Consider the following 22,918-nt stretch of genomic DNA (forward strand, 5'->3'; position numbering starts at 1 on the left):
CGTGAGCGTGATTAGTGATCCCACTGTACCATGAACTGAGGAGTGCCTGGAGGGGCGTAACTAAGTATCAACCCGATCCGACCAAGGTCGCACTGCGGTTTAGTCGACTCCGTGAACCAAGGAGGAACCGAGCAGACGAACGAGGTGCTACTCCAGGTCAGACCCCGGTCACAGTTGTTGACCCACACCGGGGAATGCAGGAACAGGCAGGTTAGACTGGCATATAGGCAGGTGGGTATTGGCAAGCACGGCTGGTATGCAGACAGGTGGGTACTGGCAAGTACGGCTGGAGTGCAGACAGGGAGATACTGGCAAGCACGGCTGGAGTGCAGACAGGGAGGTACTAGCAGGTTGCAGCGCAGGCTGGATAGGGTCCAGTACAGACTGGGAGACAGGAACAGAGCCGCAGATGCGGTAGACAAGCAGAGTAAAACGAAACCGCCGGAGCGGAGGACAAGGCAGAGCAGAGAGGAACCACCGGTGCGTTGAGCAAGCAGAGCGGAGCAAAAACCGGATGTGTGGTGGTCAAGGCAGAGCATAGCGGAACCGCCGGAGCGGTGGACAAGGCAGAGCAGAGAGGAACCGCCGGAGCGGTGGTCAAGGCAGAGCAGAGCGAAACCGCAAGTGCGGTGGACAAGGCAGATCAAAGCAAAACCGCAGGTGCGGTGGACAAGGCAGTGAAGAGCGAAACCGCAGGTGCGGTGGACAAGGCAGAACAGAGCGAAACCGCAGGTGCGGTGGACAAGGCAGAGCAGAGCGAAACCGCAGGTGCAGTGGACAAGGCAGAGCAGAGCGGAACCGCCGGAGCGGTGGGCAAGGCAGAGCAGAGAGAAGCTGCCGGAGCGGTGGGCAAGTCAGAGCAGAGGGAAACCGCTGGCACGGTGAGCAAGCAGAGCCAAACAGGGCTGAAGGTGCAGGCAGAGAGGACAGGACTCTGTTCACATGGAACAGACTGGAAAATACAGGAAGATGGCTAGAACACAGGAGGTATATACGGAGGAAGGGAAAAGGGACAAGCAGAACCAGATACACACAAGGTACTTACAATGAAGTAGCGAGTGGGCACAAAACTCACAAACAGAAGTACAGAGACAACGAGTTGGAGTTAGGTGCAGGTTCAGACACTGTAAGAAAAGGGAAGGTATGGACATAGAGACAAACAGGTAACAGGCTAGGAGACAGTTCAAACAGGAACTGATACTGCAACGAGATACAAGAACGAGCCTGGGTATACAGCCCCCAGAGTGGCGGAAACAGACTAGAAGTCACAGGTAACAGGCCTGGGTATACAGCCCCCAGAGTGGTGAAAACAGACTAGAAGTCTCAGGTAACAGGCCTGGGAATGCAGCCCCCAGGGTGGCAGAAACAGACTAGAAGTCACAGAAACAGGTAACAGGCCTGGGTATACAGCCCCCAGAGTGGCGGAAACAGACTAGAAGTCAGAGATAACAGGTCTGGGTATGCAGCCCCCAGAGTGGCAGAAACAGACAAGATACAGGACAGAACCTGGCAATTCAGTTGCAAAGACAAACTGAGTGAAGGTGTTGCTCAGGCACCTCCTTCTGGGTGGAGGGGGTTTAAATATCCAGTGACTCACAGCAATAGGCTGGGGACGCATTAGGAGTGCTCCCACAGCAGCTATAAGAATCAGGAAGTAACCGGGCTGCCGCCCTAAGCAATCAGACAAGAGACATGCACACAGCATGAACTGGAGCAAGGTTTGCAGACTGGACTGACAGGTAAGATTGCGGTCTTGCATAGTGGGAGGTGGTGCACTATGCAAGCACGCCGCCAGGGATGTTACAGACCCCATGACGAAGGCTTTCTTGAACGTGGGTCAGGGCGGACATGCAGGTCTTAGGAGCACCCATACACAGTAATGCATTTACTACTCTGATGAGGCACAATTATGCCTATTGACATTGATATGTATGGCTTACTATTGTTACTGACCTAGTGGTCACACTGTACTAATCGCTATATGGGTCAGCTAATCTGTTATGGCTTATTACTGTCACTGATTCTGTATTAATTATTATATGTGTCAGCCAGTTCGTTATGACACTGCTCCATTCCTGTGCTTTCCATGCACACCTTGCACATATATTACATACTCCAGTCTGCTATGTTAGGATTGACCACAGGTTCTCCATGAGAATGAGATCTGGGGGCTTTCCTTGTCCAAAATTTTAATGTTTTGTTCACCAAGCCACTTAGTTATCACTTTGTCTTGGTTTAGACCATTCTTTATTCATGGCAGTTTTCTTGGGCAAAATTGTCAGTGAGTCCACTACATGGACGAAAAGCAACTCCACACATGAATAGTCTCAGGATGCTTTACTGTTGGCATGACACAGGACTCATGGAAGTGCTCACCATTCCTTCTCCAGACAATCATTCTTCCAGATGTCTCAAACAGTCTGAAGGTAGCTCCATCAGAAAAAATAACTTTACTCTCAGTCCTTAAGGCCCCGTCATACATAACGAGATCGCTAGCGAGATCGTTATGTCTGACAGGTAGCAACAATCAGGCCCCTGCTGTGAGATCGCTGATCGTTACAAAGCTTCCTGGACCATTCCTGGGTCGTTGCGCTCCCGCTGCATCGCTGTATTTGACACCTTATCAACGACCTCGTTAGCGATTCAGAACTGAGACACGTAGGCGTGCATAAATTGGACTTTTCCGCGTCCCTCGTCCCCGATTGGTGGTCGCTACTGCGTCCTTGTTTTTCGGATCCCACCAGCGTTCTCCGGCTGTGACTCCACTTTGAAGAAATCAGACATCTTTAGCGAGGTAGGTATTGTTTGGGGTCTCAAATGAGTTTCCATTTTTAATTCATTTATAGGACATCTACCAATTATCTGCTATCATTGCTCTTCAGGGAGGGAGGGCTTGGCTTCTATCTGTATATATATGCTTTTGCATGGGCAGATATTTTAGGGGTCTCGTGCACACACACCCACACAGCACGTTTTCTGACACGCTGTCCTGGCCAACCGCTTCTGAGTTTTTCACACACCAATTAACATGAAGCTTAAATCAATAGACTCTGTTGTTTTGGCCTGTTGCACGCTTCACAACTTTCTTCGTCGACGTGATGCAATTACGTACTGTCCGCCTGGCTTTGTGGACTCTGTGGACCTAGCCAATGGGGAAGTGGAGCTCGGTGAATGGCGTGCAAACGATCCTGCAATTGCAGGCCTTCAACCAGTGGGACATGGCAGAAACACCCATGATGCGAAGACCTGCCGCGACAACTACTGCCAGTATTTTAACGGTCCTGGTGCTGTTCTTTGGCAGCATCAGAACCTATAGTGGGCAACTACTCATGTTTCTACACTACTGACATTTCTGTACTGATGTGTCTAATAAACTGTGTGTTCTACTATGCAAAAGCTTTGTTTCTCATTCTTTCAGTAGTAGCAGTAGTCACCGCAGTAAGCAATCCATATATATATATATATATACATATGTATACACATGCGTATACAGATACATACATACATACACGCATATACATTTGTGTACTCGTATGTAAACAGATTCATCCATGTACTCATACATATTTTTAAGTACATAAATATATACACACACACTCATATACACATACGTATACAGATAACTATATATACACATACAGTACAGACCAAAAGTTTGGACACACCTTCTCATTTAAAGATTTTTCTGTATTTTCATGACTTTGACAATTGAACATTCACACAGAATGCATCAAAACTATGTATTAACACATGTGGAATTATATACTTAACAAAAAAGTGTGAAACAACTGAAAATATGTCTTATATTCTAGGTTCTTCAAAGTAGCCACCTTTTGCTTTGATGACTGCTTTGCACACTCTTGGCATTCTCTTGATGAGCTTCAAGAGGTAGTCACCGGAAATGGTTTTCACTTCACAGGTGTGCCCAGTCAGGCTTAATAAGTGGGATTTCTTGCCTTATAAATGGGGTTGGGACCATCAGTTGTGTTGTGCAGAAGTCTGATGGATACAGAGCTGATAGTCCTACTGAATAGACTGTTAGAATTTGTATTATGGCAAGAAAAAAGCAGCTAAGTAAAGAAAAACAAGTGACCATCATTACTTTAAGAAACGAAGGTCAGTCAGTCCGAAAAATTGGGCAAACTTTGAAAGTGTCCCCAAGTGCAGTTGCAAAAACCATCAAGCACTACAAAGAAACTGGCTCACATGAGGACCACCCCAGGAAAGGATGACCAATAGTCACCTCTGCTCCTGAGGATGTTTATCCGAGTCACGAGCCTCAGAAATCGCAGGTTAACAGCAGCTCAGATTAGAGACCAGGTCAATGCCACACAGAGTTCTAGCAGCAGACACATCTCTTCAACAACTGTAAAGAGGAGACTTTGTGCAGCAGGCCTTCATGGTAAAATAGCTGCTAGGAAACCACTGCTAAGGACAGGCAACAAGCAGAAGAGACTTGTTTGGGCTAAAGAACACAAGGAATGGACGTTAGACCAGTGGAAATCTGTGCTTTGGTCTGATGATTCCAAATTTGAGATCTTTCGTTCCAACCATAGTGTCTTTGTGCGACACAGAAAAGGTGAACGGATGGACTCTATATGCCTGGTTCCCACCGTGAAACATGAAGGAGGAGGTGTGATGGTGTGGGGGTGCTTTGCTGGTGACACTGTTGGGGATTTATTCAAAATTGAAGGCATACTGAACCAGCATGGCTACCAAAGCATCTTGCAGCGGCATGCTATTTCATCCGGTTTGCGTTTAGTTGGACCATCATTTATTTTTCAACAGGACAATGACCCCAAACACACCTCCAGGCTGTGTAAGGGCTATTTGACCAAGAAGGAGAGTGACTGGGTGCTACGCCAGATGACATGGCCTCCACAGTCACCAGACCTGAACCCAATCGAGATGGTTTGGGGTGAGCTGGACCGCAGAGTGAAGGCAAAAGGGCCAACAAGTGCTAAGCATCTCTGGGAACTCCTTCAAGATTGTTGGAAGACCATTTCCGGTGACTACCTCTTGAAGCTCATCAAGAGAATGCCAAGAGTGTGCAAAGCAGTCATCAAAGCAAAAGGTGGCTACTTTGAAGAACCTAGAATATAAGACATATTTTCAGTTGTTTCACACTTTTTTGTTAAGTATATAATTCCACATGTGTTAATTCATAGTTTTGATGCCTTCAGTGTGAATGTACAATTTTCAAAGTCATGAAAATACAGAAAAATCTTTAAATGAGAAGGTGTGTCCAAACTTTTGGTCTGTACTGTACATACTCTCAAACATACAGATATGCATACACATAAATGGCCATGTACATCTCTATATATATATTCATATAAATATATGGACATGCATACATCTGTACAGGAACAATGCACACACCAGTGTTCCCGTCTGACCGGAGACGCAATAGCGATCCCATCTGACCAGAGACGCAGTAGCGATGTTAAACCAAGGCCGCCCAATCAGTATGCAGTAGGGTCCACCAATCAGAGATGAGGGGGCACGGAAAAGTGATTTTATGCACGCCTTTGTGACACAGTACAGTCCCTATCAAGGTGTGGATCGTTGAAATAGCTGCTGTGTGAAAGCGTTCCAACGACCGCCGAGATCGTTAGTTAGATCGCTGGGGCGGCCGAAATCGTTGGGAAGTTCTGCACGTTTGACAGCTCCCCAGCGATCACGAAACGACTCTCCAGCGATCCCAAAACCGTGACGCACTAACGATCTCGCTAGCGATCTCGTTATGTGTGACGGGGCCTTTACTCTCAGTCCTCTGCAGTCCAATCCCTGTACTACCTGCAAAGTTATTTTCTCTGAGGAAGCCCTGTTAAGAGTGATTGGGCTATCTGAGAGAATGATTGTGTAGAGATGAAAAGTTGAGTGCTACTATGTGTCCCGTGTCATGCCAACTGTAAATTACCCTAAGTCTATTCATAGTGTGTTTTTTTTTCATCCATGGATTGCACTCACTGACAATTTTACCTAAGAATACTGCCATAAATAAAGAATGACAACTAAACATCCTCCAAGAGCAACTTCTCCCATTTTGCTGATAAACAATGTTTTTTCAAGCATGGTGGAGACTATGTCACAAGGTAAAAGTGATAACAAAGTAGCAAAATGAAGAAAATATTTACATTTTGGGTTCATGGTCAACAAACTCCTTAGATCTCAAAGCCATTGAGAGCATTTGGTCAATTCTCAAAAAAAGGGTGGGTAAACAAGCACTGATTAGGCAAGAATGAGTTGACATCAGTCAGGATTTGGTCTAGAAGCTGATATCCAGCTACCAGAGCTAATTGCAGAAGTCTTGAGAAATAAGGGTCAACACTTGTTTACAAATGGGGTATGTCCTGATGAAGAAGTATGTGAACTTTGAAATGCTTTGACAATAAAAATTTCTGTTCATCTATATTACCTCTTTTATACTTCCTCCTGTAGACCGATAATATCCGTTGGTGTCCTTGGCAGTGCAGCAAAGATCCATCTCTCGATTTTTTCCACTGGATTTCCCTCCTTGAATCTGCGTTTTCTGAGCTCATACAGTGTTGTAGCTTACACAACCATAACAGGTGAACACATCCCTGCACTCCCATCTCTCCTATTACATACTGGATGAGACCCTATATTGAACTATTATTTTCCAGTGTTTCCTTGCACTATGCAGCACTCTACTAGAAAACCCTACTCAGCATTCGAGCAGAGAGCCCTATGCAGCACTCTAGTAGAGAACCCTATGCAGCACTCTAGTAGAGAACCCTATGCAGCACTCTAGTAGAGAGCCTGGTGAACCCATATAAACCAGTAGGGCCCCACTGCTTCTATTTGAAACAGAAGTTTAATTCTGTTTATGTGCTCCATTTGTCTGTTCTAAATGGAACAGACAAACCAAAAAGATATATGGACCAATGAACAGAGCCTAGTGTGGTAATGTCCCTGTGAATTATTGCTGTATTTTACATGCATAGATGTTTTTAGAATTAAAAACTTATCTGGGAATAAGCAACATTACTGATTTTTTATGAAATCAGCTCTTCACGTGTCATCAGCCCAGTCTTATTCATGTTAATTTATTTGAGCTGCAATATAACTCAACCCATGGACAGGAGAAATTTGTACTCCTAGACAAACCCACTAAAGAGTAACCACTGTTAAATTTTATATATATAAAAAAGGAGGCAGCACATCCAAAATACGCTTCAGCTCTCCCTATGGAGCCATTCTCAAGCAGAATATATATACTGTATGAAATAAGGGGTTAACATTTAGCCCAAATACACATACCAATTGGTTTCATGTAAAGTTTTTTACAGCTATCAAACTAAAAGAATGGTTTCATAATAAGGTTCCAGCGGTGAAGGCTAAAATCAGTGAATTTGATTGAAAACTAGTTTCATTAGCCAATAGGAGTAATTTTGTTCCCCCCACAAATGCAGCAGTAATTCATAGCTGCTGTCACACAAGATGTGGAGAATTTAAGATTGAATAGTACAAAAGACTTCACCCTAACCTTACTTCAGGTGAGGCCCAAGCATTGTCTGAACTTGTCCATGACGACGACATCATTATCAAACCTGCAAATAAAGGGGGTGCTGTCGTCGTCATGGGCAAGGATATGTATCTGTCTGAATTTAGAAGACAATTAAGTGAAACTGATGTCTATCAGAAATTAGACAGTGATCCTAAATTTAATATCATTCGTAAAATAAAAGTTATATTACAGGACACCATGAAGGCAGGGGTAATAGATCAGGGTCTATATGATTTGCTGTTGGTAGAAAATCCCAGAACACCTGTTTTGCATACCATACCAAAAATACATAAATCCTTAACAAATTCCCCAGGATGGCCCATCGTATCGGGGAGTGGAATCAGCTTTTAATAAAACTGGTATATTTTTGGATAAAATCCTGAACCCCCTAGCGAAACATACAACCTCATTTATTCAGGATACTGCAAACTTTCCGAATAAATTACAGCAAGTACAGGTAAGGGAACAAGTAATTTTGGACTCCTTTGTCACTTCATTATACACGTCAATAGACCATGATAGAGGAATTAGGGCAGTTGAAAAAAAGCTGCAAAAACAGGATATGTCTATAAAGGGTAAACATTTCATTGGGGATTTTTTGAACATTATTTTGAGACAAAATGACTTCCTTTTTGACGATGAATACTTTCTACAACGACGAGGCACAGCCATGTGGGCAAACATGGCGATTGCTTATGCGAACATAGTGATGAGTGCCCTGGAGGAGAACTTCATCTATGTGTCCCACCACTTACAACATGTACTGAGGCGGTGGAGATACATAGATGACATCTTCCTCCTGAGGACAGGAACCCAAAACCAATTGATTGAATTTAATTTGTATTTTAATGAAATAGACCCTACTATTAAGTTCGCCATTGTGTCCTCAAGTGATAATATACAATTTTTAAACGTAATGGTGAAACAGAACAATGGTATGCTTAGTACCCTCTTTATGCTAAACCAACGGACAATAATGATATTTCGCAATCTAACTATCAACATCCACAAAAGACCATTAAATCCATACAGTATAGCCAATTTATCAGGGCACGACGTATAAAAAGTGAGGATGAGAATCCAAAATATATCTTAGATTTGCTAGTAAAAAAAATCTTGGACAGAGGCTGTCCTAAAGGATTATTAGATCTTCAAAAATGTACGGCCCCTAAACCTACAAGGATGTCTCTTCTAAATAGTAAAAAGAATAAAAAATAACTAAATAGAGTAAAGGGATAGCTAATGTGATCAAAAGCCCCTGGAATATGTTAAATAAGTGTTTACCTAATATTGTGAAATTCAAACCCCCCCCTCTATTTTCCTACAGTAAAAGCAGGAAAGTAGAAGACCGACTTGTGCATTCAGATATTGTCAAATTTAAGAAATCTACTCAAACCTATCTAAGGGGCACACAAAAAAAGGGATGTTACCCATGCTTGTCGTGTGTTTACATTGTCCATTGATGCTAAATGGACCTACCTTTACTCATCCCATGACACACGTTATGTACAATGTAGAATACTATCTCACATGTAATTCAGAATATGTGGTCTATCTCCTGCAGTGTCCTTGCTCCTTATGGTATATAGCTGACACCACTTGGGATTTCAAAAACGCGTATTAGCCACCACCGATATACCACGAGGAAGAAGAGACTGGATCTTTCAGTCTTCAAGCCTTTTGTTGAAATGGGTCATACGGAGAAACAACTCAGATTTAAAATCATTGATATAATTCCACCACAGAGGAGAGGAGATGACAGAATTCACCCTCTAAAACAAAGAGAATTAGAGTGGATATTTAAACTCAATACTCCTCAATACAAGCCTGCAGGATTGAATGTGGAGTTCAAAATCAATTTGATTATGTAATATTGCCTGATCCCCTTTTTTAATCATTTTATCCGTCCGGTCCCTGGTGGTATATTGGGGATTTTATATCTTTGAAAAACATATATATGTCTTCTTTTCTAGAATTTTAATGATGTATTTTATTCCTTAACAGATCACTGTCACAATAAAAGAGTTTACAGATGAATTTGACTCATGCATCTACTGTATTGTTATACTCCTAATATTTTATGAATTTTTCATTAAATGTAATAATTTGCTTATATTTTTTCTTTTTTCTTCTTGGTAGGTTGGGGAAACTACAGGCCACCTTGGCGACACATATTTTATCCAGTGTTACCCTTTAGTGGTCTTAGTGGGAGGGGTCAGACCTGGAAGGGCGAGCTTCTCCTTCCATCCCACAAGTACCTGAAACTGCCATTTTGATAGAGAGGCTTTTCGTGGCACTAAGGTTAGGATGATATGTAATAAAATAGGGTGGCCTTCCCATCACCCTTATAATATAATTTCTCTTGTCTCACATAGAGCATGTATCACTCATATTATCCTGTTTAATAATGTATTAAAGTGATGCATAAAAAGTAATCCAAAGATAGCCTTTCACCCATTTCTAAGATGGCGTTCCCAACTAACAGAATGCCACTATGTACATGTTGTAACAATCTTCCATCATTAAAAATGGCGATTGCTATGAAAATATGGTTACTACGCATGCATGAATAAACTCTGACCCCGCTGCATGATCATTGGCTGTTTAACGATGACATAGTGAGACATGCGCAGTAGCGCAGTATAGATGCCGAGAATGGCATTTTTTGATTTAAGTATTATCTACAATAACGGTGTGCATATGGGTGAGTCACTTCAATTAAATTATGAACACATGATCTCATTTTATGTATGTACTAGATGGAGGCCCGATGCTATCACATCGGGAGGGCGGTAATGTCACGATGGGGGCAGGCTTTGCAGTGTTGAGAATCTCTCCCCTCCATGTGCTCACCCACCTATCCACTCTCACTTTCCCCCATGTGCTGACTTCTCCCGTCTGTGCTCTCTTCTTTGACCTGTGCTATCCCCCTTGTCTGGTATCTCTCTCCTTCCTGTGCTGTGTTCTCCCATCATGTGCTGTCCTGTTTGAGCTGTCTCCCCCCTGTGCTCTGTCTCTCTCCCCCTGTCCGCTTTCTCTCTCCCCCACCTGCTGTCTACTCCTCTCACGTGATCTCTTCTTTGACCTTTTTACCCCATGTGCTCTCCCCCTTGTCTGCTCTCTCTCTACACCCCTGTGCTGTCTTCTTCCCTGATGTGTTCTCTCGTTTGAGCTGTCTCCCCACGTGTGTCCTCTTTCCTATGTGCACTTGTGGCACCCCAGGAGTCCAGTTGCCACAGTGGCATTGCCTCCCTCACAAGGGGGTGATGCCATGCCTGGAAGCAATGAGGGGTCCCCTAATCAGGTTTTGCTAGAATGCAACACTTCCTGGCTCCAGACTAGCAAGGGGAGCTCCTCCCCTTAGCAACTGGATCTGGAGGCGGGGTTAGTTAGTGTGAGGAGAACAGACAGGAGTTGAAGTCAGGACGTCGACGAGGAAAGACCTAGGGAGTGGAGCTGCACGGCAGTTCACCCCAGAGAGGAGCGTAGAAGAACCGGACACCAGAGTCCGAGGTTGTGGGGCACTGAAGGCCCAGAAGCAGAAACCGGAGGGCAGGAGACTGCAAGTCTCCTGGCCCCATCAGACGCCCGAGGCTCAGCAGCATGATAGGGCCCAGCACCGCCACGTGGGAGCGACACTCCAGGAAGGCCCGAGCTGCCTGCCATACGGGTGGGCACAAAAACATTTTACTCAGGGACGAGGGCCGCAGCATAGCTATACGCAGCAGGGCCAAAGAGGTAGCACAAAGGGAAGGCCTACAACTCCACCTGGCTAGGTGGATCCCCCAACTTGCTTCCAGGCCACCCGGACCTCTACTACCAACTAGTACCCGTGCCCTGGTCTGCCTAACCACCGCAAGTAAAGATAAGAGGAAACTGCTGACTCGCCCAGGGGAAATATGGGGGACTCGGTACACGGGCCTTTACCTTCTGTGAGATGTCACGGCAGTCGGCTCCCGGGCCCGTACCCTGGGGTCACTCTTTAAAAGGGGTTTGTAATTTGAAGGGATGAATAACAATTTTGTCTCGTGACGCCACCTGTGGTTCCTGGTAAAGAGTATCAGCACTGTGGCTGACCTCTGGAGCAGATGTTAGGGCAGCTGGGTCGGTGCAGCTCTCCACAGGCAGAGCTCAGCTCCAGGGCAGTGTAGGTGCAGATGGTGATGCTGGGCGTTGTAGTGCAGGAGCGATAACGCAGCGGCAATAACTGACAGAGACAGCGGGGTGCAGTCGTCCGAGTTTACTCACAGTTTGCTCAGTTCCTCAGGTTGCACTGTACAGGTGACAGCCTCCCACGTCGCGCTGCGTTTACCAAGCAGGGGTTCAGCACTAGAGATGAGCATTGTTCTACTCGAACTGTTCGCCAATCTCAAATTCGAGCTGTTTTGGGCGGTGTTCGAGCAGTTCGGCGAACACGAACAATTTGAGAAAAATTCGGCTGTTCGAGGTTATGTTCGATAACTGTTCGTGCACCAAAATCATAACTGGATTTTTTCTCAGTAATGATGAAAATTAATGTTAATACGCAGTTTGAGTGTACAGCGGGGTGGGGGGAGGGGCAGGGGATGGATCTCTGCAGGAACAATGAAGATCTCCATTTTTATTCCTCTTTCCCGCATTTACAGTGGGGAGGTGCAATCTGTCAGCCTATCAGCAGCGCACACACGGAGCGAAGTGCTTTTTTTCACACAAGCAAGGGCATGTGTCATTGGCAGTGTATGTCACATGTCCTTGCCCTATAAGACCAAGCCATTTTCCCCGTCGCCACCATTTTCTCACTGCTGCAGCTGCGTGTTAGACGGCACCGCTGTTGCTGTGTGCGCTATACCTTGTTAATTTCAAGCCAATTTTCGCACAAATCTACAGATAGCTTGGGAGTAGGGAATAGTTGTGATTGCAGTCCTTTTAAGGACTAGGTTACAGCATTTCCTACGACTTTTATCAGGCAGGTCTGTGCTCTTAAATAGATAGATTGTGGGAGTAAAGACTAGTGTTGAGCCACCCCCGTAGTGTTCGGGTTCGGTTCGGTTCGTCGAACACCAGGATGTTCGAGGAACTGTTCGTCGAACTGTTCGTCGAACACCTTAGAACACCGTCGAACACCGTTAAAACCAATGGCAGGCAAACAAAAACACATAGAAACACATAGAAAACACCTTCGAAGGTGTCCAAAAGCTGACAAACTGCTCAGAAGACGCTTTCTTTAAAAAAGCCGGCCGGCAATTCAGCAGCGGCATACACCGGTACCCGACAATTTAGACAAGAAGGAATAGAGCCTCACACATAGATTAGATAGATAGAAACATGTCAGTCACATATATATGAAGTACAGTGACAGTGTTGCTTACTGTACTTGTCATTTAGTGTAAAGGATTTATTAAAAAATATAATAGTGTTTTCATGCACTGTCTCTTTAAAAAAGCCGGCCGGCAATTCAGCATCTGTACCCGACAATTTATAACAGACAGAATAGAGCTTCACACATAGATTAGATAGATAGAAACATGTCAGTCACATATATATGAAGTACAGTGACAATGTTGCTTACTGTACTTGTCATTTAGTGTAAAGGATTTATTAAAAAAAATAATAGTGTTTTCATGCACTGTCTCTTTAAAAAAGCCGGCCGGCAATTCAGCATCTGTACCCGACAATTTATAACAGACAGAATAGAGCTTCACACATAGATTAGATAGATAGAAACATGTCAGTCACATATATATGAAGTACAGTGATAGTGTTGGTTACTGTACTTGTCATTTAGTATTAAAATAAAGGATTTATTATTAAAAAAAATTGGCGTGGGGTTCCCCTTAATTTCAGTCTCTAGCGGAGTTTAAGCAGACAGCTGGGGCAGATGTTTGAAGCCTGGGAAGGGGGTAATACCCACGGAGCTTCCCAGGCTACTAATATGAGCCCCCAGCTGAATACATAGCCTTTATTAGCTATTAAAATGGGGGACCCCCCCAAAAAAATGACGTGGGGTCCCCCCTAATTTAATAGCTAGCAAAGGCTAGGCAGACAGCTGGGGGCTGATATTAATAGCCCAGGAAGGGTGCCATGAATATTGGCCCCCTCCCAGGCTAGAAACACCAGCCGTCAGCCGCCCCAGAAATGGCGCATTCACAGGATGCGCCAATTCTGGCACTTAGCCTCGCTCTTCCACGCTGCCCTGTAGCGGTGGCAGGGGGTAATAGGGCTGGGGTTGATGTCAGCTTATAATGCCAGCTGACATCAAGCCCAGGTTAGTAATGGAGAGGCGTCTATAAGACACCCCCATTACTAACCCCATAGTCAAAGTTAAAAAAAACACAAACACCCAGAATAAAGTCCTTTAATTGAAATAAAGACACAATCCTTTATTGTTCTAAATTAAACCATACTTACCATCACGCCCATTCCAGCTGAAGCCAACGATCTCCTGCAATAAAAGAAAAATAATAAAGCAACATCATCCTTACCTTTCCATGGTTCCCACGACAGCTTCAGCTCTGCTACATCGAGATGACAGGCTGGACCGCAGCAGAACGCTGCCATCCAGCCTGTCATCCCGCAGACACTGAGAAGCGCAGGCATGCTTGCGCTCTGCAGTGTCTGGCTGTGACGGCATAAAGATGAGACGAGTTCATGTCCAATGAACTCGGCGCACCTCATGCACGTCACTGACAGCGTGGGAAAATTCTCACGCTGAAGCGCTGAGTGCAGGAGAATTCTCCCACGCTGTCAGTGACGTGCATAAGGTGAGCTCATGTCCAATGAACTCAGCTCACCTCCTGCACGTCACTGACAGCGTGGGAGAATTATCCTGCACTCAGCGCTTCAGTGTGAGAATTCTCCCACGCTGAAGCGCTGAGTGCAGGAGAATTTTCCCACGCTGTCAGTGACGTGCATAAGGTGAGCTCATGTCCAATGAACTCAGCTCACCTCCTGCACGTCACTGACAGCGTGGGAGAATTCTCCTGCACTCAGCGCTTCAGTGTGAGAATTCTCCCAAGCTGAAGCGCTGAGTGCAGGAGAATTTTCCCACGCTGTCAGTGACGTGCATGAGGTGAGCCGAGTTCATTGGACATTAACTCGGCTCATCTGGATGCCCTCACAGAGAGACACTGTGGAGCGCAAGCAAGCCTGCGCTTCTCAGTGTCTGCGGGATGACAGGCTGGATGGCAGCGTTCTGCTGCGGTCCAGCCTGTCATCTCGATGTAGCAGAGCTGAAGCTGTCATGGGAACCATGGGAAGGTAAGGATGAGGTTGCTTTATTATTTTATTTTTATTACAGGAGATCGTTGGCTTCAGCTGGAATGGGCGTGACGGTAAGTATGGTTTAATTTAGAACAATAAAGAATTGTGTTTTTATTTCAATTAAAGGACTTTATTCTGGGTGTTTGTGTTTTTTTTAACTTTGACTATGGGGTTAGTAATGGGGGTGTCTTATAGACGCCTCTCCATTACTAACCTGGGCTTGATGTCAGCTGGCATTATAAGCTGACATCAACCCCAGCCCTATTACCCCCTGCCACCGCACCAGGGCAGCGTGGAAGAGCGAGGCTAAGTGCCAGAATTGGCGCATCCTATGGATGCGCCATTTCTGGGGCGGCTGACGGCTGGTGTTTCTAGCCTGGGAGGGGGCCAATATTCATGGCTCCCTTCCTGGGCTATTAATATCAGCCCCCAGCTGTCTGCCTAGCCTTTGCTAGCTATTAAATTAGGGGGGACCCCACGTCATTTTTTTGGGGGGGTCCCCCATTTTAATAGCTAGTAAAGGCTATGTATTCAGCTGGGGGCTGATATTAGTAGCCTGGGAAGCTCCGTGGGTATTACCCCCTTCCCAGGCTTCAAACATCTGCCCCAGCTGTCTGCTTAACCTCCGCTAGAGACTAAAATTACGGGGAACCCCACGCCAATTTTTTTAATAATAAATCCTTTATTTTAATACTAAATGACAAGTACAGTAACAAACACTATCACTGTACTTCATATATATGTGACTGACATGTTTCTATCTATCTAATCTATGTGTGATTCTCTATTCTGTCTGTTATAAATTGTCGGGTACAGATGCTGAATTGCCGGCCGGCTTTCTTAAAGAGACGGTGCATGAAAACACTATTATTTTTTTTGATAAATCCTTTACGCTAAATGACAAGTACAGTAAGCAGCACTTTCACTGTACTTCGTATATATGTGGCTGACATGTTTATATCTATCTAATCTATGTGTGAAGCTCTATTCTTTCGGTTCTAAATTGTCGGGTACCGGTGTATGCCGCTGCTGAATTGCCGGCTTTTCATGTTTCACTGTTGGCACTGTTCCCATCGATTTGGGCAATCACTGTAATGCCACAACCACCATGGCTGTGGCATTACAGTGAGTGGCAGACAATCCCTGCATGATTGGTGCTCTAAATAGCACCAGACATGCAGGACACGCTTTTGGTGCACGAACAGTAATCGAACATAACCTCGAACAGCCGAATTTTTTGCAAATCGTTCGGGTTCGTCGAACAACTCGAACACCGCCCAAAACAGCTCGAATTTGAGATTGGCGAACAGTTCTAGTCGAACACCGCTCATCTCTAGTAAAGACTAATTGTAATTGGAGTCCTTTTCAGGACTAGGTTACATCAGTTCCTATCAGTTTTTGCCAGGCAGGTCTGTGCCAGTGCTGTGCAAGTTTTTTTCACAGCATTTGGCTGAATCTAGCAAAGCTAATCCTTTTTGGCCTATTGCAGAGTGTGTTAGTCAGTGGAGTAGCCTATCTGTGTTGCAAGATATACCACCTGTGTATAGAATACCAATTTTTTTACTGCACCTAGTGAAGTAAAATCTTTTGGGCATAGCATCATTCTATTAGTCCATCTATACTGACCTCCATCAGGTTGCAAATTGAATATAATTTTTTTCTGCATCTAGCTCTGAAAAAATATTGGGCTTCTAGCTGTGTGTGGGACTTGTTCTATTAATGCATCTATACAGACCTCCATCAGGTTGCAAACTGAATATATTTTTTTCTGCATCTACCTCTGAAAAAATATTGGGCTTCTAGCTGTGTGTGGGACTTGTTCTATTAATCCATCTATACAGACCTCCATCAGGTTGCAAACTGAATATATTTTTTTCTGCATCTACCTCTGAAAAAATATTGCGCTTCTAGCTGTGTGTGGGACTTGTTGTATTAGTCCATCTATACTGACCTCCATCAGGTTGCAAACTGAATATATTTTTTTCTGCATCTACCTCTGAAAAAATATTGGGCTTCTAGCTGTGTGTGGGACTTGTTCTATTAATCCATCTATACAGACCTCCATCAGGTTGCAAACTGAATATATTTTTTTCTGCATCTACCTCTGAAAAAATATTGCGCTTCTAGCTGTGTGTGGGACTTGTTGTATTAGTCCATCTATACTGACCTCCATCAGGTTGCAAACTGAATATATTTTTTTCTGCATCTACCTCTGAAAAAATATTGGGCTTCTAGCTGTGTGTGGGACTTGTTCTATTAATCCATCTATACAGACCTCCATCAGGTTGCAAACTGAATATATTTTTTTCTGCATCTACCTCTGAAAAAATATTGGGCTTCTAGCTGTGTGTGGGACTTGTTGTATTAGTCCATCTATACTGACCTCCATCAGGTTGCAAACTGAATATATTTTTTTCTGCATCTACCTCTGAAAAAATATTGGGCTTCTAGCTGTGTGTGGGACTTGTTCTATTAATCCATCTATACAGACCTCCATCAGGTTGCAAATTGAATATATTTTTTTCTGCATCTACCTCTGAAAAAATATTGGGCTTCTAGCTGTGTGTGGGACTTGTTGTATTAGTCCATCTATACTGACCTCCATCAGGTTGCAAACTGAATATATTTTTTTCTGCATCTACCTCTGAAAAAATATTGGGCTTCTAGCTGTGTGTGGGACTTGTTCTATTAATCCATCTATACAGACCTCCATCAGGTTGCAAACTGAATATATTTTTTTCTGCATCTAGCTCTGAAAAAATATTTGGCCTTCTAGCAGTGTGTGGGACTTTCTCTATTAGTCCATCTATACTGACCTCCATCAGGTTGCAAATTGAATATAATTTTTTTCTGCATCTAACCCAGCCAATAGTTTTGGCCTAATACCACAGTTTGGCCACTCAGCTCTGCTCGGTTCCCATCCATTGTTTTTTTGTGCAAACAACTCCAGAGTTGTGAATTAGTTAACCACCAAAATGAGTGGAAAAAGGCCTGCTGCTGGTGGAAAGGGGAATAGGCGTGTTGGGAAGGGGAAAAAAGGTTGTGTCCGTGGGGTAGGTGTTAAAGCAACAGTAACATCTGCAGAAGAAAGACCATTTTCCAGCCAAACTAAAATGTCTACTTCTTTTAGCGGACAATGTGATAAGATCCCTTTCTTACGGCCACGCCAATCGCTACAAATTCCAGATGAGGCACAAAAACAGCAGGTGCTTCAACGGATATCAAGTGCTCCTTTAAGTGGGCTCTCCTCCACATCAACTTCAACATCACAAATACTCCAGTCCTTAAAGGTGTCACCCCAATCGCACTTGCTTCCTCACAGCTCCCAAATCTCCAGCTGCCCGTCTGAGTATGAGGTAGAACAGATGGTTGAGTCTGCAGAGCTGTTTACTCATACTATAGCCTGGGAATCAGAGGTCGACTCCAGCGCTTCTGTGAATCCAGACGAGGAAATGATCTGCACTGATGCCCAGAATATTTATGAGTCGGATCCAGGACCAGACGCAGAAGGTTCTGACCATAATGTAGACCCTCATTCCCAAACTGTAACTCCTGTTGGTGGAGACAATGAGGAAGACGATGATAAGACTCAAATACCTGATTGGAGCGACAACTTTAGTTTTTTGTCAGGGCAGGAACAGGTTGGCTCTGAGGACGACGGGTGTGATAACGCACAGGGTGATGATGATGAGGTTGGAGATCCCACTTACTGTCAACCCACAGTCAGCCAAGAGATGAGGTCAGCAGAGGAGGTGGAGGAAGATGCTAGTGACGACGAGGTCAGGTTGCGCCTTCCTGGACAGAGACGTAGTACTGGAAGCACGTCAACAACTGCATCCTCAAACACAACTCTGCCTCTCACCACAAGTCGTGGTGGCTCTTCAGGTCGCATGGGTGCTAAGCCTTGCATAGCCTGGGCATTTTTTCAGATCGATAAAGATGACCCAACTCGTGTTATCTGTAACATTTGTCAGCAAAAGCTAAGTAGAGGCCAAAAAATACATAGTTTGAGTACTTCATGCATGAACCGGCACATGGACATGAAGCATAAGTTGCAGTGGGAAGCTCAGTGTGCTACAATGCGGCCTAGCCGGCCGGGCCAACCACCGTCTGCCATATCTTGTGCATCCGCGGCCTCTTCATCCTCTGTGACTGGGGGGACAGCAGTCACACCTGTTTTGGGGCGCAGACCTGCCACCTCTTTACCCGCAACAGCCAGCGTGATTGGCAGGTCATCATTTTCTTTGGAGGTGGTAACCCCAGCTGGTGTTGAGCGCAGTCCGACATCGATAGCACCACCTTTGGATCAAGGCAACCTAACATGTCCGCCTGCATCTTCCTCACAGACCGGCAGGACACCCTTATCAACCCCGTCTAAGCACAATAGCCAGCCCTCGGTCCCTCAGATGTGGACAAGTAAAAGACCATTTCCTCCTAGCCATGAGAAAGCTAAGAGGTTGAATTTCACCATCTGCAAGTTCTTGGCTACAGAAATGCTGCCTTTCCGCCTGGTGGACACAGAGGATTTTCGAGACCTTATGTCCGTCGCAGTGCCCCAGTACCAGATGCCCAGTCGGCACTACTTCTCAAAGAAAGGTGTGCCTGCGCTCCACCAGCATGTCGCACACAACATCACCGCTTCTTTGAGAAACTCTGTGTGTGACAGGGTGCATTTCACCACAGACACTTGGACGAGTAGGCATGGACAGGGGCGTTACATGTCGCTGACTGGGCACTGGGTAACTATGGTGACAGCAGGACAAGGGGCTGCTGTCCAAGTCTTGCCGTCCCCACGAGTTGTGCGTCAATCCTCTTTATGTCAAAGTTCCTCCACTGCTTCTGCCTCCTCAACCTCCTCTCGGTCTTCCACCTGCACCCAAAGCCTGTCTGGTCATGCCACAAGCTTTCTAACTGCGCAGAAGGGATCCTGCACACCTCCTTACTATGCTGGCAGTAGGGCTCAACGTCATCAGGTGGTTTTTACATTGAAATGTCTGGGAAATGTGAGTCACACAGCTGAGGAGTTGTGGTCAGCTCTGGAGAACCAATTTCATGAATGGTTGTCTCCACTGGACCTGAAACCAGGGAAGGCCGTGTGCGACAATGCTGCAAACCTGGGTGCGGCCCTTCGCCGGGGAAATGTCACACACGTGCCTTGTATGGCTCACGTGTTGAACCTGGTTGTCCAGCAATTTTTAGCCCACTATCCCAGACTAGATGGTCTTCTGCAGAGGGCACGGTCGCTGTGTGCTCACTTTCGCCGTTCGTATCCCGCAGCTCAGCGACTTACATCTCTACAGAAGTCGTTGGGCCTGCCACTTCACCGGCTAAAATGCGATGTGCCTACCCGGCGGAATTCAACTCTGCACATGTTGCAGCGACTGTGGCAGCACCGACAAGCCCTGGTGCAATACGTTCTGACGTATAGCCTGGGCCAACGAGATCCAGAGGTGGGGCAAATCACGCTGGAGGAGTGGTCTCAGATCAGGGACCTATGCACCCTTCTGCACAGTTTTGAAATGGCGACGAAGATGTTTAGTGCTGACGATGCCATTATCAGCATGACTATTCCGGTGATTTACATGCTGGAGCACATGTTAAACAGAATTCGGAGTCAGGTGGTGGCACAAGAGGAGGTGGAGGAAGTAGAGGAGGAGGAGTTGTATGCGGAAGGGCTAACATCTGCAAGGTCCAGACGGTTGGCAGCACCAAGGCGGCAGGCATGTGAGGGTGGGGGAGATGGTTTTACCAGGGCGCATGGTAGCAGCCAAACTAGTGAGGAAGGTGCAGGAGCCCAGGAAGAAGTGGAGGACGAACTGATGGAAGACTCATCAGATGAGGGAGACCTTGATCACATTTCTGTTGTGCGAGGTTGGGGGGAGAGGACAGAGGAAGGAAGCATGATTGTTACCTCGCCACCAACACAACAGGGACTTGGTGCTCCTGGATGCGCAACACACATGAGTGCCTTCTTGCTGCACTACCTGCAACATGACCCTCGAATTGTGAGAATTAGAAATAATCCTGACTACTGGGTTGCCACACTGTTAGATCCCCGGTACAAAAGTAAATTTGCCGAAATTATTCCTGCCATAGAAAGGGATGCACGCATGCAGGAGTATCAGCAGAGACTGTTGCAGAATCTTACATGTGCTTTTCCACAAAATACCAGTAGTGCACGTAGTGAATCTCACAGTTCCAACTTGCCAACCGTGGGACCGTCAAGTGTTCAGCACTCAAACCGTAACAGAACCACAGTATCTGCTGGTAACATCAATTTTGCGGAATCATTTCACCACTTTTTTAGCCCATCCTTTGCAAGGCCACAGGAGACAAGAAGTCTGACACATAGTCAACGCCTAGAGACGATGGTACAGGAGTATCTCCAAGTAAACATTGAAGCCACGACTGTGTCACTGGACCCTTGCTCTTTTTGGGCTTCCAATCTGGATAAATGGCCAGAGCTAGCCACTTACGCCTTGGAGATCTTGTCATGCCCCGCAGCCAGCGTTCTGTCTGAACGTGTGTTCAGCGCTGCTGGTGGTGTGCTGACAGATAAGCGCACGCGGCTCTCCACTGATAATGTAGACAGACTCACGTTCATAAAGATGAGCAAATCATGGATCCGAAACGACTTTTCTACCCCTGTGTCATCCTGGGGAGAGTAAAAGCTTGATGATTGGTTAAAATCACCCTACCAACCGTTTTAAGCTTTCAAATTACTAATCATGTTTAACTGTATCTTGGCTGGAAAATAATTTGGGATTTGTAGCAGTGTGCAGCACTGATTCTATTAGGCCATCTATAATAAGCTCCACCAGATTTAAAATTACTAATCATGTTTATCTGTATCTTGACTGGAAAATAATTTGGGCTTTGTAGCAGTGTGCAGCACTGATCCTATTAGGCCATCTATACTAAAGCTTCACCAGATTTAAAATTAATAATAATTTTTAGCTGCATCTAGCCCGGAAAATAATTTTGGGGCTCCGAGATGCGCAAGACACATAAGTGCCTTCTTGCTGCACTACCTGCAGCATGACCCTCATATTGTCAGAATTCGAAGTAATCATGACTACTGGGTTGCCACACTCTTAGATCCCCCAAACTTTTCGATCAACCTTTTCATTTTAATAAAGACCAAAAAAATGGTCATTTTTGAAATTATAAGCATTAGCAGGTTGTTAGAAACTGAAATCAAACAGTTTTCAACTTAAAACTTTATTCTAGGTGATGTTACATTTTCACATAGGACCCCTTGTTCGAAAGGAGCTTCTGAACTCTCTCGTCCATTGAATTTGTCAGGTTTTGGATGGTTTCTGCTTCAATTGTTTTGCATGAGGACAGAATACCCTCCCAGAGCTGTTGCTTAGATGTGAACTGCCTCCCGCCATCATAGACACTCCTTTTAATGATGCTCCAAAGGTTCTGAATGGGGTAGAGGTCAGGGGAGCATGGGGGTCACACCATAAGTTTGTCCCCTTTTATGCTCATATCAGCCAGAGATGCAGATGTTTTATGTGCAGCATGAGATGGTGCATTATCATGCAGAAAAATGATCTTGCTGTGAAATACACGGTTCTTCTTCTTGAACCATGGCAGGAAGTGCTGTTTGAGAAAATCCACATACATTATGGAGTTCATCTTTAGCGCCTTCAGGGATCCTAAAGGGGCCGACAATCTCTCTCCCCATGATTTCAGCCCAAAACATTACTCCACCTCCTCCTTGTTGGCGCTGTAGCCGTGTTTGCGTGGGGTGTCCATCAACCAGCCATCCTCCACTCCATCCATCTGGACCATCGAGCGCTGCACGGCACTCATCCGTGAACAAAACAGTTTTGAAATCAGTCTTCATGTAATGTTTGGCCCACTGGAGCCGTTTCTGCTTTTGTGAAGTGGATAGAGGAGGTCGACAGGATGGCGTATGCACAGCTGCAAACCTCTGAAGGACCCTGCATCTTGTTGTTCGGGGGACGTTGGAGGCACAAGCAGCTTCAAAAACTTGTCTGCTGCTATGACAAGGCTTTTTTGCCGCTGCTCTTTCAACCTGACGTAATTGCCTGTAGGAAAGAGTCCTCAATTTGCCCTTATCAGCACGCACACGTGTGTACTGTGAATCAGCTACATACTTCTTGATTGCCAAGA

Source organism: Phyllobates terribilis, unplaced genomic scaffold (genome assembly GCF_046119375.1).
Source record: "Phyllobates terribilis strain yellow unplaced genomic scaffold, ASM4611937v1 Scaffold_13__5_contigs__length_258822181, whole genome shotgun sequence".
Lineage (NCBI taxonomy): Eukaryota > Metazoa > Chordata > Amphibia > Anura > Dendrobatidae > Phyllobates > Phyllobates terribilis.